The sequence below is a fragment of the Miscanthus floridulus genome, chromosome 19 (assembly GCF_019320115.1).
Source record: "Miscanthus floridulus cultivar M001 chromosome 19, ASM1932011v1, whole genome shotgun sequence".
NCBI classification, from domain to species: Eukaryota; Viridiplantae; Streptophyta; class Magnoliopsida; order Poales; family Poaceae; genus Miscanthus; species Miscanthus floridulus.
The window spans coordinates 59628318-59648844 of NC_089598.1; positions in this window are offsets into that span (position 1 = coordinate 59628318).

The window sequence follows — 20527 nt, forward strand, 5'->3', positions numbered from 1 at the left end:
CGGTACGATGCACCTACCGGTGCATCTCGTATCGCCTGGACAACGATTGGATTCTTAACTTCGGTGGAAATTCTTTTTTAGACCCTAGAACCACGTGCCTATATCACCTACTACCAGACTCGGGGACTAAGTGGGCACACTTCACCTTACGGTGAATGTGTTTTAATCGACCCCTGTGCTTTGAATGATTGTAAGGATTATCAATGTGCTTGGGGACTGTCCCGACCACTGCTCGGAGAGTGGTTCTCCTCGGCTACATGTGAGTTGTACTCACATACAGTTGAGAGACATTTATTTAGACCTTGCTTCAAGGTTTATACCTCGCCTTCCAGCAAGCTCGGGGACTACGTCGGTACGATGCACCTGCCGGTGCATCTCGTTTTTGTTTGTACGACAATTGGGTTCTCAACTTAACTGGGAATTCTTTTTAGACCCTGGCACCATGTGCCTACGTCACCTACTACCAGCCTCGGGGACTAAGTGGGCACACTTCACCTTGCGGTGAATGTGTTGGTTTTTTCGACCCCTACGCCTCTGACGTTCAAGGACACTATGCTTCAAGACCACTTACATTTCTTTCCAGAAATACAAGTGGGCACACTTCTCAGGACGGAAATCTTTTTCTTTTTTCTTAAGAGCACCATACATTCTTCGGACAACTTCTCCGGCGATGACGGTGGTCAGAAATGTCAAGAACTCAAGCCTTACTTGTCGGAGAAGGTTAAAATGGCGTGTCTCAGCATAATACATGGTGCTCGGGGACTAGCTGTGGGGGTATTAACCCCTATACCCTTATGGCTAAGCTTGGGCCGGCCCGGATCGATGGGTCCGGTCCACCCGAAAGACGACGTGCGGCCCAGCCAACCTGATCGGAGTCCCGCACAAGGAGTCAAGGCGGATTTGGCGATCAGGCAGGATCCTGGTCGGTTAGAATAGGAATCCTTATCCGGCCACATATGGCAATTGTAACTGACTAGGATTGGTTTCCAGATCTATAACCCTGCCCCCTGGACTATATAAGGCGGGCAGGGGATCCCTCTAAAAAACATCTCTCATTGACATACAGCAATACAAATCAGACGCAGGACGTATGTGTTACGCCTTCTTGGCGGCCGAACCTGGATAAAACCTCATGTCTGTCTTGCGTCATCGTCTTGTTTGTGGCTTGCGCATCTGTCTGCCGATAATCTACTACCTTGGGCATACCCCTAGGTAGACTACCGACCATATTTCATCGACACCGTGCACCCACTAGCTATGCCGACCACGAACAAGCATTGTCCGACCACACACACTATGTCTAGAGGTCGAAGAAGAGGGAGAACAGAGCATACACACACAGTACAAGCACCAGCGTTGGCTAGAGCCCTGTATAGGAGATGGCAAATCCGAACTTTATCCATCTAGTCCTACTGTCCTAGTACAGCTGCCCTGCTACAACAGTGACTAGATAACACAGCAGGACTGACTTCTGCGCTTGTCCCTACATGTGGCTACAATACGGCAGGTGAGCCGTTCGGCGTCTGCCTCTACAGCGGCTACAGTACCACAACAGGGAGTCTTTTCGGCGCCGCCTTCCCTTACTGTGTGTTCACACAAGGAAATAGTAGATTATCTAACATAGTTACCGTTGTGATAAACTAGTCCGCCCTTTTTCTTCTTCCTCCTCTTGGAAACCAAGAAAATAGCCAACATGGCAAACATCAAGCCCGTGATCGCTGCACCGGCAATGGCCGCAGCAACATGGCTACTGCCTACTCTTGTTGATGTGCTCCCACCACCACCATTGGACGCGCTAGTATTGGCTTCTTGGGATGACGATGCAGAACCTGTGACATTGTTATTAGACGTCACAGTGACACCAGGCACGGTAGACACTAGCCCGGGTGGTGGCAGTGCTCCCGGCGGGCTATTATTCGACGACACAGGGACAGGAATTATGACCACCGATTGGTTCGTCGGCGGCGCAGGCGATGCAAAAGAAGATGGTGGTGGACTACATGGAGAATTCGAAGGTTGGGAATTTGATTGATCAACATCGCTCTGATGTGGAGGTGATGGAGATGACTGAGGAGGAGATTGTCTCAACAACGATGGCGACCCACCTAGTGTGGGAGGGGCCTAATTATAGGACGAAGACGAAGGCAGTGGAGGCAAAGGTGAGGAGCCTTCTGACCGTTGCGGATGCGATGGTGACCTGCCCAGTGGTGAAGGTTCTGAAGGTGGATTTGGTGGTGGGAGGACTTTGAATCGCCACCGCTCCAAGAAGATGGCGAAGGTGGTGGGCTTGGTGATGGTTGTGAGGGCGATCGAGGTGACGATCGTGATGGTGGAGGGCTTCCTAAGGGTGAAGGAGGGCTAGATGACGATGAACCTTGCGAATCTGATGGTTGCACTAATCTTGAGCCTCCTAAGCTTGGAGATGGTGGTGGGCTAGACCAGCCATTACTTGATTTAGGGGGTGAGCTTGAACTTGAACCGCGGGGTGGAGGAGCCTAATTGTTAACACCTCCATTTTCTCCTTCACTCGATGATGACGAACTCGGCGATGGTGCTATGTCGGACATGCTCTTTTTCTTAGATATGCCTCCTTTATTAGTTGAAGATCCAAGTTGGTCTTATGTACCTCTGACGCCAAAAACATCAAGCAGCTTGTCCTGATGAACTTGAGATATTTCTTAGATTCCTTTGCTCCTCGATGTGCACTGCAATCAGCAAACTTCTTTCTCCCCATTCTCTTCTAGTATAGGTTGGCATCTAACATCTTCTTGAATACCTTCACATCTGCTCTTGTCGGGAGATTTGCCAATTTTCACAGTGAGCCAACACAAACTCCAGATTTTACTTGGTAGCCTAAAACTATAGAGAAGTGATTTTGTTGTTGGCGAAGTAAGAAAATGTAAGGAAACTGGTCTTGTACTCCCTTTTTAAAAAATGACACGAATCTTAAAGCAGGTAATTAAAGAAATTAATTATTTTACAATATATTGCACCTAGGTCCCGCCTGGACCCAGCCCGTCTAAGAGCAACCTGAGCCCAGCCCTAATCCAGATGGGAAGAACCGTTCGAGAAGGTCTTCGTGACTCCGTCCGTCGTTGTTTCACGCGTCCAGCAACACTCGATGGCTACTCCTTCCCGGATCCCATTTCTTCTTACGGTAAGGACTATGGCGCCGCTGAAGCCGTTGAGGAAGAAGACAACATGCCACCGACCGAGGAAGGCGCCTGCCGGCGCCCCGCCACAGGAGGTGCTTGTCCGAGCCCCACTCATGACACCGCCTGCGACACCGGCACGCCCGCGCCCCTGTCTAGGCCCCCCTCACACCTATGAGCCGACGGCAATTCCCATGCAGCGGCGGCCATGGCACTAGCCACCGCACCCCCATTGCCCCCACCGCGCCTCCTTACCCCTTCATCCATGCCCCCACCGCACCACACGCCACTGGCCGCCGCAGCGTAGGGCACATCGGCTGGGGGAGGCGGCCGTCCACGCCTCCATGGCCCCTAGGCGCCACTGGCTGAGGGAGGCACCCGCCCGCGCCCTGCCGCGTCACTGGACGATAGGCGCCTGTCCACGCCCCACTCACACCAATGAGCCACCAGCGCCCCTATGATTCGGGAGCCACCAGGTTTGGCGAGTTCTCTTATCAACTTTCAGGCCTTCGTCTTCTCTTGTCCCCCCGTCGACTTCTTCTCAGCCCTCTGTTGTGCCACCGAGTACTGAGCCTCAGGACTCGTAGCGCACTGTTAGTGAAGTGGTTGTGGGGGCGACAAGGCCTTCTGGTGACGATGCTGCTGCTGTCTTGGTTGCCCCAGAGGTGACCGTGGCCATTGCAGTGGACTCATCTAGGGAGGCAGCCGGGACTCCCCATGATGTGTCCTTGGCCTTGTCTTCTCCGCATCAGCTGTCTCCCTCCACTCCTCTTTCTGCTGAAGATGTGGTTCATCAATTTGATGCCACTCATCGGTTGTCAGAGTTGACTGCTTCTTGGGGAGAGTTCACGACCTTTGCGACTTCTTTTGGAGAAAAACTCCAAGTAAGTTTTCTGAAGTTCTTTCTTTGGGTGTTCGTCTCTCCTGTTCTTATGCCTTTTTTCTCTCTTTCTTTTTGTTTAGTCCTTCTCTCGGGACCATACCAGCTTCTTCTTCTCGTCGGAAATCGAGAAGAAGTTGTCTTCCAAATTGAGCGCCCCGAAGGCAGAGCTAGATCTCTACCATGCTGAGATGGAGGCTAAGCGTCAAACGCATCAGAAGGAGGAACAAGGTCTTCGTGCCCGGGTTGTTGAGGCTGAGAAGCAGAGGGATGCCGCTATCCAGGAGGCCTTAAAGAATTCGGAGGCCATGAAGAACTTGGAGGCTGTGAAGAAGGAGTGCAACGGTATTGCAGGTTCTTTTTGTGCCCTTCTACATTCAAACTCTCCTCTCTACTGACTTGTTTGTTGCCTTGTCCAGCTCTTCGGGTCGAAAAGCAGAAGCTCTCGGAGGGCGTTGATGAAATGAAGACTCTTGTTCATACGAGTCACAACAAGGCTGAGGAGGTAATTACTCATGCTGAGGAGGAACTTGTGCTTGCTAAGTTGATTAGGCGTGGAGCTGATAGAGATCTTGTGTAGGCCCAAAAAACTATTGAAGACTTGTCTGGCAAGTTGGTGACGGCTACTGAAAACTGGAAAGCTTTGTGGAAATCCTTTCGTTCAGTAGCCGACGTTCTCCGAACTCCAGTGGACGATGGGCAATCTTGGGCTCAGTTGATTTCTCGAATTCCGACTCGTTTCCAAGAGTTCGTGAAGAGGTGCGCCCAACTGTGTACTAAGAATGTTCTGGCCCAGGTCCGAGTTCTTGCTCCAGCGGCTCCTTTGTCCAAGATAGCAGAGGAAGCTGACAGTCAAGAATATATTGATGCCATTGAGAGGATGGAGCCTAAGGTTGAAGACTTAGCTAGCAGAATAGTAGATATTCTTAATATTGTTATCTCTTCTCCTGATGATGAGGCTTGATGTATTTGACCTTTATGCCCGTGCCTTGTAATATGACATTATACTTCTTTTTGAATGAAGATTTTTTGTTGATGTCTTCTTTGCCTGGATGCCTTGTTTATTCCTTGGATGATTTGTCCAATTGGTCAGAGTTACTTGAATTGCCGAGTACTTTGTCTTGCTTTCATCTTTGCCTTGTAAACAATTCTGCGCTCTATCTTGTCAAACTTTCTTGATTTGTCGAGTACTTTTCTGTCCCATGTAAACAACTCATTATATATAGATCTTAGTGTTGACAACCTTTCTTGATCTGTCGAGTGCTTTTCTGGTCTTCTTTTGTGCCATGTAAACAACTCGTTATATGTAGATCTTTGTGTTCTTGGGCATCTCCAGTGTAGCCCCCGAGCCTCTTGCTATTTGGAACGAGTAGCTGGAGGGTCTTGTCTTAAAATTGCTCTGGTCTATGCTCAGGCTTAGTTTCAGCCATTTTGCTTTTTATTTTGGGTGTTAGCTTGTTAGCTACCCTCATCGGTGGGCTCAAGCGTCTTTTTAGCTATTTTGCTCTCGGTCGGGATGCTCAGGTGTATTTTCAGCCATTTTGCTTTAGTTCGGGTGTTAGCATATTAAATACCCTCATCGGCGGGCTCAAGCATCTTTTCAGCTATTTTGCTCTCGGCGGGGATGCTCAGGCGTCTTTTCAGCCATTTTGCATTTTATTTCGGGTTTTAGCTTGTTAGCTACCCTCATCGGCGGGCTCAAGCGTCTTTTCAGCTATTTTGCTCTCGGCCGGGATGCTTAGGCGTCTTTTCAGCCATTTTGCATTTTATTTCGGGTTTTAGCTTGTTAGCTACCCTCATCGGCGGGCTCAAGCGTCTTTTCAGCTATTTTGCTCTCGGCCGAGATGCTCAGGCGTCTTTTCAGCCATTTTGCTTTTTATTTTGGGTGTTAGCTTGTTAGTTACCCTCATCGGTGGGCTCAAGCATCTTTTCAGCTATTTTGCTCTTGGCCAGGATGCTTAGGCGTCTTTTCAGCCATTTTGCTTTTTATTTCGGGTGTTAGCTTGTTAGCTACCCTCATCGGCGGGCTCAAGCATCTTTTCAGCTATTTTGCTCTCGGCCAGGATGCTCAGGCGTCTTTTCAGCCATTTTGCTTTTTAAGAAACAACTTGGGGATAGTCATGATGAGACATATGTTTGTTGAGAAGGAATCATCTTTATTGATCATTAATATTGATATTTCACAATGATACATATGTTTTTGGTGAGCGCTCTTGTGCCTTGTATACATATTTTCCCTTGAGTTGTTTTCATGCGTAGAATCTTCGTAGCTGACTGATGTGTCATGTATTGTTGACTTCTTTTTCGTCTTCTATTACGAGCTTGTATGTGCCGGGTCCGATGACTTTTTCGACGATAAAAGGACCTTCCCATGGACTGAGTAGTTTGTGGCGTCCGTCGATTTTTTGTATTCTTCTTAGTACTAGGTCTCCGACTTATAATGATCGAGACTGGGTATTCTTGTTGTAGTGGCGCCTTAGTCCTTGGAGGTATCTTGCTGATTGCAGGGTAGCGTTTATTCTAACTTCTTCTGTACTATCAAGTTCTAATCTTCTGGTATGTTATGCTTCTCCTTCGTCATATTGTTCTATCCTTGATGATGTCCAAATCAAGTCGGCAGGTAGTATGGCTTCTGATCCGTAAACTAGGAAGAAAGGCGAGTATCTGGTGGCTCTGCTTATTTGAGTTCGTAGCCCCCATACTACTTTGGGTAATTCTTCAATCCATTTTGATCCATAGTCTGCTAGCTCTTCAAACAGTCTTGGTTTCAATCCGGCTAGTATGAGTCCGTTAGCCCTTTCTACCTGTCCGTTGGCTTCTAGATGTGCGGCTGATATGTAATCTATGCTGAAGCCACAATCCTGTGCCCAACTGATCAATTGCCACGAAGATGTACTCGAATCTGCCTTTTGCTTTCTTGAGAGGTCCTACTTGATCTAGCCCCTAGCAGGAGAAGGGCCAAGCAGGTGGTATGCAGATGAGGTTGTGGGCTGGCACATGAGCCTGTCTTGCGAACATCTGACAACTTTTGCATCTTCTAACGAGTTCTTTTGCGTCTTTCAAAGCGGTTGGCCAGTAGAAACTAGTGCGAAATGCTTTGCCGACTAGTGTTCTTGAAGCAGCGTGATTTCCACAGCAACCTGAGTGTATTTCGTCTAGGATTTGTTTGCCTTCTTCAAATGAGACGCATTTTAGGAGTACTCTTGATGATGCAGCTCTTCTATAGAGCTTGTCTCCTACTAGGACGTAATTCTTGCTTCTGCGGATAACTCGTGTGGCTTCCTATTTTTCCGCTGGCAATTTATTCTCTTTCATGTAATCAATAAAAACCTGGGTCCATGAAGTGGTGATTAGCAAGATCTGGTTGTCTTTGGCTGAGATTTCAGGGGTGATCTCACCGGGTTGTTTGATAGAGGGAGCTGATAGCTCCTCTATGAATACACCGGGTGGGACCTTCGCCCTATCTGATCCAAGTTTGGCGAGGATGTCTGCCGCAATATTAGAATCCCGCAGGACATGTAGAATTTCTAATCCTTGGAAATGTTTTTCGAGTTTTCAGATTTTAGTACAGTAAGCACCCATGTTTTCTTTGGTGCAATCCCAATCTTTGTTGACTTGGTTGATGACTACTGCCGAATTGCCGTATACGAGTAATCGCTTGATTCCGAGGGTAATTGCCACTCGTAGCCTGTGGATGAGAGCTTCGTATTCTACTTCGTTGTTGGTAGCTTGCCATAATATCTGAAGGACATACTTGAGTTGTTTTTCGTCTGGAGAAATTAGGAGAACGCTCGCACCGGCTCCGCCTAGCTTGAGTGATCCATCAAAGTACATCTTCTAGTGGTCAAGGATTGTATTTGACATAGGTTGTTGAATTTCTGTCCACTCGGCAACAAAATCGGCAAGGGCTTGAGATTTAATTGCTTTCCGTGGGGTAAAATCGATGTTGAGAGCACCGAGTTCAACTGCCCACTTAGATATGCGCCCTGTTGCATCTATGTTGTGTAAGATGTCTCCGAGCGGGAAATCGGATTTTTGATTCTGACAGTACTTCGCTGATGTAGTATACTGGGCATTGTACTTTATATACGCGCCCTTCTTCTTCTCTTTCTACTACTATTGCCGTGCTGACCACAGTAGAAGTTGCCGCAATGTATAGCATCATGTCTTCGTCTTTCTTTGGAGGTATGAGAACTGGTGAGGAGGTGAGGTATGCTTTAAGTTTCTTGAAAGCTTCATTGGCTTCTTCCGTCCACTCGAACTTGTCTGTCTTCTTTAGTAGTTTGAAGAAAGGTAACCCTTTTTCGCCGAGTCTTGATATGAAACGGTTGAGTGCCGCCATGCAGCCTGTTAATTTTTGTACATCTTTGATGCTTCGAGGAGGGCCCATCTCTGTTATGGCTCGAATTTGCTTGGCGGTTGCTTCGATTCCGCGATAACTGACCAAGAAACCGAGTAGTTGTCCTGAAGGAACTCTGAATACACACTTGTTTGGGTTCAATTTCCACCTCCATCTTTTCAGATTCTCGAAGGTTTGTTTTAAGTCTTTAATCAGTGCATCTGGGTTCTTTGTTTTTACAACCACGTCATCCACGTATGCTTCTACGTTTTCGTCGATCTGATCACTGAGGCATGTTTGGATAGCTCTTTGGTAAGTGGCTCTAGTATTCTTGAGTCCAAACGACATGGTCTTGTAGCAGTAGGCGCCGAACGGAGTGATGAAAGATGTCTTGCTTTGGTCCTGTTCTTTTAATGCGATCTGGTGATATTTGGAATAGCAGTCCAGAAAGGATAATAGGGCAGATCCTGCTATTGAATCAACTATCTGATCAATGCGTGGTAGCCCGAACGGATCTTTCGGGCAGTGTTTGTTGAGATCTGTGTAGTTGACACACATGCGCCACTCGTCCGTATTCTTTTTCTGTACTAGAATTGGGTTTGCTAGCCAATCTAGATAAAGGATTTCTCTGATGAATTCGGCTGCCATTAGTTTTGTAATTTCCTTTTTAATTATTGCTTTCTTATCGGGAGAGAATCGTCGTAGTCGTTGTTTCATAGGCTTGGAGCCTTCATTGATATCAATTCTATGCTCAGCCAACTCTCTTGGGACCCCTGTCATGTCGGCCGGCTTCCAAGCGAAGATATCTTTGTTGTCCCAAAGAAAGTTGGTGAGTGCGAGTTTCTATTTTGCTGATAGGTGTGCACTGATGGTTGCCGTTTTTAAGGGATCACCGGTGCCTAGGTCGATTTGCTTGACGTCGGCTTTTTTGGTGGTGCTAGGATGCTTGGCTTTTTAGCCGGTATCTCTAGTTCTTCTTGGCTTATTTCTGCGGCAATAGTGGCTATTTCTTTTCTTCCATCATTTGCCTATGCTCTTGCTGCAATTTGAATAGCCTGAACATCATAGTCAAATGCGCGCTTTAAATCACTCCGAAGAGAAAGAACACTGTTAGGCCTTGGCATCTTAAACAGGTACGGATAATGCGGTATTGCCATAAATTTTGCTAGTGCCGGGCGCCCGAGGATTGCGTGATATGATAAATCAAAGTCTGCGACTTCAAACTTGATGAACTCTGTATGGTAATTCGAGGGAGTTCTAAAGGTAACTGGTAGAGTGATTTATCCAAGTGGCATTGCTGCTTTGCCGGGTACTATGCCATAAAAAGGTGTGCTTGTTGGTGTGATCATCCTGGCGAGTTGTAGTCCCATCTTCCTTAGAGTTTCTGAAAAAATGATGTTGAGTTCGGCTCCTCCGTCGATTAGTACTTTTGTAACAGTCATACCGGCAATGGTTGGATCTAGAACCAGTGGGTAATGGCCTACGTTTCCTACGCTGGTCCATTGGTCTTCTCTTGAAAATTGGATTGAATACTCTGACCAATTAAGATATCTTGGTGTAGCAGGTTCTGCTGCCATGATGGTTCATAACGCTAGTTTTTCTTGATGTTTGCTTTTGGAATCTGGAACCCCAGCAAAGATTACTGCCACTGTTCCCCTAGATTTTTAGAATCTCTTGTCTTCAAGGTTGTCTCCTTTTTTCTGATTGTCTTCATTATTGTTTCCCTTGTTATCTTTTGTAGTGTATCTTTCATTGAAGGTGTAGCAATTTCCGATGGTGTGCTTTTCCATTGGGGTGCAAGGAGCAATGTATGTTCTCAATGTCGTCATATCTTCTGAGCTTAGTAAATTTCTTTGATTTGTCAGCCATTGCTACTGTGTTGTCTGGACCACGCTTTCTTTCCTGATGTCTGCTGTTTCGAGGAATTTGCCTATCCGGGTTGTCTCTATTGTTTCTATCCGAGAATCTCTCTCGTGTCTTCTCCTCTGCAGTAATCATCTTTTCCACTGTTCTTCTGAATTCTTCATTGTTTCTTGGGTTTTCTTTGCTGAAGTCTTGAAATTGCCACATAGCCATGATTCCGTGAGAGAAGGCTTCGATTACTTCTCGTTGTGTGATGTCATATACTTGAGCTCGCAGTTCGCCAAATCGTCGATAGTAATTTCTAAGACTTTCACCTTCTTTCTGCTTGAGTCCTTTTAACTCTGCGTGGGTGATTGGATGTGTAATAATTCCCGCAAAATTTTCACAAAAAGCTCTTTGCAAGTCTTCCCAATTTCTGATTGATCCTGGATTCAATTTGTCAAACCATTGGAGTGGCATGGTTTCTAGGGCCATGGGAAAGAACAAGGTTTTGATGTCATCGTCTCCTCCGGCCAATTTAATCGATTGTGAGTAAATCCTAAGCCATTGCTTTGGTTTGGTCTTGCCATCATACTTGGAGTGGTTGGACGGCTTGAACTTGTGAGGTAGTCGTATTGAAGCAAGTCTGTTCGCAAAATAGGGGAATCTATCGTGTGTTCTGGCTTCCGTATATTCTGATTCTACACCCCTTCTTGCCAACTGTCGTCTTGGTGAGAGTAGCTCTGCGTGGCTGTCCGAGTAGATGCTTTGCTTATGGTCTTTCTTGATTGCTCGACTCGGTTGTTTTGACCGTGATTTCTTTAGCTCTCTCCGTTGTGACTTTCACTTGGTCCAAGTCTTTCGAAAGCGGACTTCCTTTGATTTTGATCTTCCTGTTCATGAGATGTTGCCCTTCCGTCGTGCGTTTTAAGGACTGTTGATCGGAGAAAATCTCGGAGATGTTCTTGTTTTTCATTGGGATATGAGGTCGCCCTGAGTTCTTCTAGTGCTTCTCGGATCTTATCGTAGGGTGTATTTGCTGCTCATCCTTCTTCAACCTCTCATTCTAATTTTCTTCTATTGTACTCGGCTAGGTCTGATTCATATTTGATCCAAGTGTCCTTTCGCTGCTTAGCACGGCGTTGACGTCCTTGTTTCAATTTGTTCTTTCTTTCTCTCTCTTGCCTCTGACTCTCAGTCTCACCATCGTGCACCTGGATAAATGGTGATATGTTGGATTCGGATTCATCTGAAGACCTCATGTCAGGTACTTCTGGGGGGATCAATGGTGATCGAGGACGGCGAATCATGAATACTTCTCTAGCGTGAGTTGTTCTGTCATCGTTGTTGATTTTCGTACCGCCAGAGCTGTTGATAACTTCAGTAGATGTTTCAAGGTCATAGATCGAATCTCCTTCTTAGTAGGGTAGAGTTTTCGTCGTCGCATCGTCGACTAGTTGGGTGTCATCATCCTCAGGAATGGTACCTGGCCAGTGAACGATGCAGTCTTGAGAAGTTATAGTTAGAACGAGACCTTCCTGGGCTCCCTTCAGTGGCATTCTGAGCACCGGATCGAGGAATCCTTCGGGCCGTGTCTGATTAGATGTCGCCATGTTGTGGAGTCCGAACGAAAGAGGACCCGACTTCTTTGAAGTATTCTAAGTGTATTCCGAGTAGTATTCTTGATAGGTTGACGTCATGTTCCGAAGCTTTTTCAGAAAAGAACTCGGTTTTCCAAAAGAACTCCGGTAAGACTTAGTCTCGGAAGCGGAACTTGAGTTCGAATCGGCTGCGTGAAGTCGCGGAATCCAAGTTGGATCGAAAATTACGAGCTGCGCGAATCTTTCGGCAAGCTGATCTGTTGTTGTCGTCAAAATGAAAAAGTCCTGATGATGATTCGAATCTTCGAGGAGACGGCCTTGGAGCTTGCCGTCGTTGCCTGCCTTGCAGATCCATGAACCGAAGATGAAGGTTGATCCCGTCGAGAAGATCATGTTATCGAGGTCCGTCGAGCTCTCGGATGCAAATTCGTCGAAAGCCCCTACCTGGCGCGCCAGCTGTCGATGTTTGACCACCGATAGCCTGCCACGGGGGTCCCTGGGGCAGTATTGTTCGAGCTTCAGCATATGCAGAACTCGACGGTTAACGCAAGAGACAGTCGATTTATCCTGGTTCGGACCCTCAATCTTTGATCAAGTAATAGCCCTACGTCCAGTCGACGTTAGCCTTTGCGTTGGATTGATTGTAAAGTGTTGTGCCGTACAATTGTTGTCTTAACTCTAGACTCCCCGATCTAAGGAGCCCTGCCTTCCTTTATATAGTCAGGAGGCTAGAGTCCTAGTCGGTTTACAATGAGGGTTCCTAGTAGGATTACTGAATAATACTACTACTAAGATTACACGGGAAGAATCCTAATTAGACTAGATCTTCTCTCTTCCTTGCCGGGTATCCTGTGGGTCCCGCATCGACAATGACATGAAATTTTCTCAGTTACTTATATGTATAAATTTCTAGTAAAAAATGGGATCAAAGTTTCATAATTAGTATGGCGACTAAAGGTACCACTAGATTTTTCAAAGAGGATTGGAAGGAAGATAGACAACTTGTTTTTGTAGGAAGAAGAAACCATTCATCATCACTCATTTGAATGTACTCATACTAATTTCCTACGAAGGGTTGTGTTCATATGGTGCTAGGGTTAAAACCACCCCTAAATAATATTAACTTATTTAATATAGTTGTTAGTCTAATGCGAATAAAACTTCCAGGTCCTTTCTATTGACAAAAGTAGCGCGATATGTTGGTCCATTTGGTTAGCATGAAATGGTATTGTGTTGTTAGCAAATGTTGACACAACTCTTTTGCAGGTTCCATTCAGAGGAGCAGTGTTTAACCCAATTGCAATGGTGTGAGCAGCAGGAGATGGTTGTGGACACATGCCAGAAGTTGGAGAATGTGGCTATACGCGGATGGGCTTTTATTTCTATAATTGACTTTTGAGATGCTTTTGTCAGTCTAGTACACTGCAACATGTCTCATTATAGAAGGCGTTTTTGTTAAAGGCATTTTTCTTTGAGTGCCTTAATTTTCTATTGTATAAAGGCATTCTTCGAAAAAATCCTCTGAAAACAAATTTTAGAGGCCGATGACAAATGCCTTAAATACTTGTACCAATTGAAAGCGTTTTATAAAAACGCCTTAGATGCTTGTACCAATTGGAGGCTTTTTCTAAAAATGCCTTCGTAGTCATATGATTTAGCCTATGCTTTGTTTTAATCTGTATATAGATGTGGGTCCCATACGTATGGATGAAATCAGATACGGACATATAACACTGATATTATATTTGTTTTCATATTTCTGTCCGGATTCAGATTCGAATAAGAATAGTTTCTACCATGTCGGATAGGATACGATTGGATATCGACATCATAAATATACGATTTAAGTACTCAAATATGGATTCAAATACGGATACGATATCAGACGATAAATATTCAAACTTAAATACAGACAGATCAAACTCCTCTAAATGAATTCTGTCTTGAATACGCTCCAAAAATATCACTACCATTTTCACCGCTACCCATACGTCATCCAAATCACCGACCCTATCCTCTTCTTCCTCTGCCCACAACAATCGACCACACGGATGACCCTTCTCCGCCCGCCTCCGCCCACACCTCCGCTCGCGCCGCCCTGGCCCGCCCCCCGGTCGCCTCCCCGCCGCCCCGGCCGTCTCCGCCCGCCCTAGGACTGCCAGATCCGTGGCCGCGCGCGGTTACACTCGCCCCAGAGTCAGGTTCGGCGGTGCTGCGCTCGACCGTAGCCGGGGCTCCGGCCGTTCCGTCCTCGGGTCCGGCACTGCAGCTGCTCCTCACGCACGCGATTCAGAGTCACCCCGGCCTCAGGCGGTTGCGAGGGCTCGCGATTGGGAGTCAGCCGGCATGAGGCGGCTGTGAGGGCTTGCGAGCTCGCACCTACGCCGAGTTCGCGACGAGGAGGTTCTTCGCCGCTGAGTTGGTTGGGTTCGCTAAGATCCTCCACCAAGCCCTGTCTCCACGCCTCTGCCGCTCCTCTCCGAGCCCCTACGCAACCATCGCTGAGTTTGTGCGGCCCCAATTATCTTCTTACTGCGGCAATCGAGGTAAACCTCAATAGCCTCCAGTCCATAGAACCTCAGTTGAGATGCTGCTTGATTCAAAATCTGTAGCCGATTTTTTCTATTCGTTTTGATCTGTGTGAGTATGCTCTGTTAAATAAAATTTGCTAGTTGTAGATTTGTTCAATTTTAATAGGAACAATGTATAGTGCACATGATTGTTTGTTTTGATCTGTGTGAATATGCTGTGTTAAATAAAATTTGCTAGTTGTAGATTTGTTCAAATTTAATAGTAACAATGTATACTGCACATGATTGTTTGTTTTGATCTGTGTGAATATGCTCTGTTAAATAAAATTTGCTAGTTGTAGATTTGTTCAATTTTAATAGCAACAATGTAACTCCGCCTATATTGTCTCAGCATAGCAGGTCCCAAGCCCTGGTAAAGGAGGGTTGTGATAGGCGTGGTGAGTCAACGTTAAATCTAGCCATTGTAATGGAGATGAAACCCAAAAGAAAATCGTTGGGGCGTAACCCTCTTAGCGACACGTCATATCAGAACCCGGGTATGGTGTTAAATGGGCAAGGGCCGGGTCGGCACCCCCTTGGTGACACGTCATGTCACGATATGGGCATGGTGTCAAGTGAGCAAGGATCGGGTCGTCGCTTCCTTAGTGGCGCGCTACATCGGCGCCCGGGTGTAGTGAAAAATGAGCAAGGGTCTACACATCTGAGTCGACGGGTGCGAAGGGTAAGGAAGCCAGTCGAACCAACTAGGATCCGTTTAGGTAGTTGAAGTGTAGGGTCGCTTACAGATAAGTTAAGAGAATTAGTTGATACCGCGACTAGGAGGCGTGTAAATATATTATGCGTTTAAGAGACTAAATGGAAGGGTCAGAAGGCGAAGGAGGTGGACAATATAGGTTTTAAGCTTTGGTACACAGAGACAATCACGAATAGATATGGAGTAGGAGTTTTGATTGATAAGAGCCTAAGAATGGTGTGGTCGGAGTGAGAAGGCAAGGAGATAGGATTATCTTAGTCAAGCTTGTCGTTGGTGATATGGTCTTGAACGTAATTAGTGCATATGCCCCCAAGTATGTCTTGACGAGAGTGCTAAGAGACAGTTCTGGGAAGACTTAGATGGCCTGATTAGAGTTATATCTAGTAGTGAGAAGCTTTTTATAGGAGAAGATCTTAATGGGCATGTAGATACTACAAGCGTAGGTTTCGAGGCAGTTCATGGAGGTTTTGGGTATGGTAGTAGGAATCAGGAGGGGGAGGAAGTTCTAAACTTCGCGGTAGCTTTTGACCTGATGATAGCCAACACTTTCTTTAGAAAGAGAATCTCATCTAGTGACCTTCAGTAGCGGACAACACTCTAGTTAGATTGACTTTATCCTCGCAAGAAGAAAGGACAAACGAGCATGCTTGGGTTACAAGGGGATATCAGGGGAGTGTGTTGTTTCTCAATATAAGCTTTTGGTGGTAGACTTTCGTTTTAAGGTGCGTGCCCGTAGGGATAAACAAGCTAAGATTGAAAGAACAAAATGGTAAAAACTGAAAGGGAAGACGTCAGAGGTATTCAGGGAAAGGGTTATCAAAGAGGGCTCTTGGAAGGAAGAAGGGGACATAAACAACATGTGGGAGAAGATGGCAACCAACATTTGGAATGTGGCCTCAGAGGTGTGTGTAGTAACCAAAGGAAGTGGAGGTGATGCTAAAGATACTTGGTGGTGTAACGAGGAAGTCCAAATGGCTATTAAGGAGAAGAAAGAATGCTATAGACGCTTGTATCATGACATGAGTGTGGATAACATAGAGAAGTACAAGGTGGCAAAGAAGACTGTAAAGCGAGCTATAAGTGTGGCAAAGGGTAGAGCCTACGAGGATCTTTACCAACATTTGAGTACAAAGAAAGGAGAGAAGGATATTTATAGGATGGCTAGGGTTCGTGAGAGAAAGACAAGAGACTTCAACCAAGTTGAGTGCATTAAGGATGAAAGGGTGCATCTCTTGGTGAAGGAGGATGACATTCGACATCGATGGCAAGAGTATTTTGACAAATTGTTCAATGGTGAGAATACGGACACAACCTTTCAGTTGGATGACTCTTTTGATGACATCAATAGGCGCTTTGTGTGGAGAATCCAAGAATCTGAGGTCAGAGAGGTGTTAAAAAGGATGAAAGGAGGTAAGACGATGGGACCGGATGGTATCCCAATCGAGGTGTGGAGATGCCTCGGGGACATAGCTATAGTATGGCTAACTAAGCTGTTCAAATAAATTTTTTGATCGAACAAGATGCCTGACGAGTGGAGGAGAAGTATATTGGTATCGATCTACAAGAATAAAGGGGATGTTCAAAGTTGTATTAATTACCGGGGAATTAAGTTGATGAGCCATACTATGAAGCTATGGGAGAGAGTTATTGAGCATCGCTTGAAAGCAATAACACGGGTCTCTATGAACCAATTTGGTTTCATGCCCGGAAGGTCAACCATGGAAGCCATTTTCTTAATAAGACAAGTTATGGAGCGGTATAGGGAGAAGAAGAAGGACCTACACATGGTTTTTATTGACTTGGAGAAGGCTTATAATAAAATACCAAGGAATGTTATGTGGTGGGCTTTGGACAAACATAAAGTCCCAACGAAGTACTTCGGGCTCATTAAGGACATGTACAACAATGTTGTGACTAGTATTCGAACAAGTGATGGAGATATGGATGACTTCCCGATTAGTATAGGACTACATCAAGAGTCAACTTTGAGCCCTTATCTGTTTGCCTTAGTGATGGATGATGTTACAAGGGACATACAAGGGGACATCCCTTGGTGTATGCTTTTCGCGGACGATGTAGTGCTAGTTGATGAAAGCCGGATCTGGAGTTATGGCAGGAGACTTTGGAGTCCAAAGGTTTTAGACTCAGTAGAACTAAAACTGAGCATATGAGATGTAACTTCGGTACTCCTACTCGGGAGGAGGAAGATATTGGTTTGGAAGGTCAAGTAGTGGCTAGGAAGGATACCTTTCGATATTTAGGATCAATGCTACAGAGAGACGGTGATATTGATGAAGATGTTAGCCATAGAATCAAAGCAGGGTGGATGAAGTGGCGCCAAGCATCTGATGTCTTATGTGACAAAAGGGTACCACAGAAGTTAAAAGGCAAGTTTTATAAGATGACGATTAGACCTGCTATGTTGTATGGTGCAGAATGTTGGCCTACGAAAAGACGACATGTTCAACAGATAAGTGTCGTGAAAATGTGTATGTTGTGTTGGATTTGCGGTCATACAAGAAGGGATCAAGTTCGGAACGATGATCTACGTGATAGATTAGGGGTAGCACCAATTGAAGAAAAGCTTGTACAACACCGGTTGAGATGGTTTGGACATGTCCAACGGAGACCTCCAGAGGCACCGGTGCGTAGTGGAATCCTAAGCCAGGATAGTAACATGAAGAGAGGCAGAAGAAGACCGAAGTTGACGTGGGTAGAGGCAATAAAAGGAGACTTGAAAGGATGGAATATACCCAAAGACTTAGCCTTAGATAGGAGTGCTTGGAAAACAGCTATTCACGTGCCTGAACCTTAATTGCTTTTGCTGGGTTTCAACTCTAGCATGTTTGGGACTTAAAGGCTTTGTTGTTGTTGTTGTTGTAATAGGAACAATGTATACTGCACATGATTGTTCAGTTTTGAGTCCTCATGTTCCTCCCAGCGGACGAGGAGGATCCTCCTCTGCAATTGCCAATTGAGTCTAGGCCTGCTTTCTCTTCTCATTCTTATGTGCATGTGTCTTTGTCGAAACAAATCGTGATCAATAGAGATTGGTGTCTTTTTTATTTGTGCTGGTAATTAGAAGAGATACTCTCCAATATTTACAGTGGTAATAACTTAATCGCAAAATGAAGTATCTTAACACAGCTAGCAATTATGTTTTACACTCTCCCTCACTAGCATCCATGTGGCACTGCGTTAGTGTGTGTGGACAATGTGTCAAAACTGAACTTAAGTTAAACCTGAAGTCAGCTGGACAATATGTTGCCAATTTATTTGCAAGCAACGAGGAGCTCCCAGCTGACTTGAGCTTTATGCTAGATTGTAGGCAGTGGCGAATCTAGAATTTTAATTTAGGGTATGCCGTCCAAAAATTTTCATATACAATTTGGTGCATTTTAGTAATTCGGTAATAATTGTAAATTTTGTAACATGATTCGGTAAATTCAAGGATCAAGTTGAAATCATCCACTAAATACATTATAAATAGTTCAAATATAGGCATAAAAGAGTACTAGAGACTTACAATGCTATTTTTTTGAATGTTTTATTCGACGCTTTTGAAAAGACATGAATGTCTTGAGTATATCATCTTCATCAACTTCAAAGAAAATGTCTTGAGTTAGAAGGATTGAAGGCCAACATACAAGACAACAACTCCATGTTACTCTGCTAAGAGTCTGCTCTTCTAGCATAGGTTCGACCGGATAAGGGAACGTTTAGAAGTAAGCCAAGCTGAAAAGTACTGTTCACTGATTTGTTGTGAGAGAAAAACACTGTACCATGGCTGATAAGTTAAGCGAACATGGCCGCAACATCCAAGTTTCTCTTCTTAAGAGCACAAATATTAAACACAATACTAAATAATTAAGCAATTTATTATTTGTGATGTTTAAAAATTGCTATTGAAGTACACAATAATTTTTTTTAAAAATACGAATAGCACAAGAGACCGAATAACAAATTTTGGATTTCATCTAAACAAAATAACGAATCAAGAATCAAGACGAGTAGATGACGAACCTCCGTGAGACTGTGACTATCTGATAATCTAATTAGTGCGACCGTTCAGGCGGCACGGCATGAGGCGGTGTGTTCGATCACTTCGATGTTCCATCCTCTCGCTCCGTCGCCTCCGATCGAGATTAGATTAGGCCATTAGGGATAGGTTAGGGAAATTGGGAGGAAAGTCTCCCATACTCGTGTGGGCAGTGGGATTGCGTAACTGCGTATGCACGGCGGCACCAGGTGACCAGGCCATCAGGGCGTTTCATGGTCCTTTGGTGGACTTACCGCGTGGACCGCCTCACGTGGGCCTTTCTTGGTGGCGTGATCCAGGATTCCACCAGGTAAGTCATTTTCTTTTCTTTTTTTTACAATATAGATACTTATACATTATACGATATACCTATATATAATACTATGCTTGCCGGTACTGCGGGGTATGGCATACCCTGTGGCTCCGCCACTGGTTGTAGGTGTTCTCTAAGAATTCATACACAGTTACAAAAAAAACTATATGCCTCAGCCTAGAAGTTTTCTGTGGATTCATGTACATTGTTTCATTGTGAGAGACCCTGTGATAGTTTTTCCTATAATCACACATGGGTACTCATATCAAATATGGCTTCCTGTATTAAAATTATAACCAATAGCACTTGGCTTTAGTTGTATATATGTCAGGTACACACCCTTATTCGATATGTATAGTCATTGCAGTCTTAAACTGACTATAAATTTGTTCAATCATTGGAAGAGACATCTTACATAAAAATGTTGGTTTACTCTCGTAGATTCATGCTTTGCTGCTTTTTTTTTTACTTTGCACAAGGTAATGTAAAAAAGGAGAAATAATAGAGTCTTGTATGCTATGCAGGTGCAGATACCACACATCGTATAGGTGACTTGCATCCATTGCCGATCTACGTTGCTGGGAATCCACGTTCGTACTCCTCGAGCTAGCAGTAGAGCCAGGTATATTTACATTCCCAGTGTAAGCATGCTATCTTGATCTGATGAAAAAAATAAACATGCCACTACTACCCGTGGGCTAACTTTCGTCCATTCAGATCAAGCTCATTGCCAAATTCATTCATTGAAATGGTTTCACGAATGTTGCATTGATGAACATATCAAATCCATCATTATATATATTTCTCTGATTTGGTATGACCCCCTAACAGTGGTACTAGCTCTCGGAGATGCAACTCTAGACAGCCAGTTCAGGAGTTAGTATCCTTTATGTGTTGACCAGAAGCAAGGACTTAATATATGTTTACATGAACCTTAATATCTCATTCAATGCTTAATACCAAGATATGTATTGCCATTTGCTTGTTTGGTTTGCATTACGAAACATCCCGTAGCGTTAGCACGGGCAATATACTAGTGAGACTTGTAATTAACGGTGGATTCTGTTTGTGTTTTT